The sequence below is a fragment of the Mus caroli genome, chromosome 1 (assembly GCF_900094665.2).
Source record: "Mus caroli chromosome 1, CAROLI_EIJ_v1.1, whole genome shotgun sequence".
In the NCBI taxonomy this organism is placed as follows: domain Eukaryota; kingdom Metazoa; phylum Chordata; class Mammalia; order Rodentia; family Muridae; genus Mus; species Mus caroli.
In genome coordinates, this window is record NC_034570.1 from 140,430,948 (window position 1) to 140,432,503 (window position 1,556).

Here is a 1,556-nt window from a genome sequence, read left to right on the forward strand (position 1 = left end):
CTCCTCAACTCCAAGTCAGAGCATGGTAGACCTTCAAACACAGAGTTTCTCAGTTCAAATCAGGACTTTAGGACAACTTGATGTGTGCTTGTAGATGGGTTGGTTAACTTCTGCTATCTCACTTCATGTGCAAACTTAAAACTATGAAGGACTTTCACAATAAAGTTGTTTTGGTGACCAAATTAGAGAAATGATTTCTTGTACAGCACAGAATGTGTGTTGAATAAATGTTAGTTTGGTTTATAATTCTCTTCCTCCATAAAGACAAGCCTTTAGGGATTGTTCATATTATGTGCATGAGAAGAGCAGAATCTATGATAACCTTTTATTTTAAACTATCTTTTCAATGATTTTTAAACATTGTATTTTCTAATAACTGAAAGACTCCTGCAAGACAAATGATATAGTAATTGTTGAACATTAAAATGAACACACTATTTTCTCCCAGGGTGTTTGTAAACTTTGGTGGAAGACTATCTGAAACACTGGGACAGGAGTGGAAGAGATGGCTAAGCAACTAAAAGCCCTTGTTGCTTTTGAAGAGGAAGCAGGCCTAGTATCCACCAGAACTATGGTACACACGATTGGGAGCAGGGCGGAGGGATGGTATAGGGAACTTTCAGGATAGCACTTGAAATGTATATAAAGAAAATATCTAATAAAAAATAAATAAATATTTTTTTAAAAAGTACAAGGAAAAAATAAACATGATCATTTCTAACTCCAGTTCTACATGATTTGGTATGCTTCTCAGGCCTCCATAACCAGCCACACATGTAGTGCACATACATGCATGAAGGCAAAAAACTCTTCCTTATAAAATAAATTTTTTTAAAAAGTAAATAAAACACTGGGATCTCCAGCTCTGATGTCTAGATCTAAGATACTAACTAGCTGTGGGCAGCATTTACACAGAGCCAAATTTCACAGCCCCTGCCCAGTGTGGACCGACCCAGGTACATGTAGCTGCAGACCTCTGGTTCTGACTCAAGAACCTCAAATCTCCTCTCAGCATCTTTGAATCCACAACAGTCCACCTTGTTAGTTCACAGTAAGGTAAAATCTCTTATTGTTCTGCTTTGAAAACTGGACCCCAGCATCCATGGTGGAGCACTTTGTCACTGCCTTGCTCTTCTGCATTTCACTCTTAAGGTACCTGCTATGATAGTATTTCACAGAGTTCTGCCCCTCTTTATCCTTCCTCCTAAGTCCTCAGGTCTGCATAGCACTGACATCTACTCAAAAAAAAATTCTCTTTCTGCTAGGTTTAAGCTATCACCCATCAATAAAACATAAATGCCTAGCTAATTGCTCATTTGACCATCCAAAGTGGTTCCTAAATCCAGCACACTGAACATGAAAATTGAAAATTGTCTATTGAAAATTTGTTCCTGCTTTAGAATTGTGATGGTTTGAATATGCTTGGCCTAGGGAGTAGCACTATTAGGTTGGAGTGGGTGTGGCCTTGTAAACAGGGGGTTATCACTGTGGGCACTGGCTTTAAGACTCTTGTCCTAGCTGCCTGGAAGTCAGTCTTCTGTTTGCCTTCAGAACAA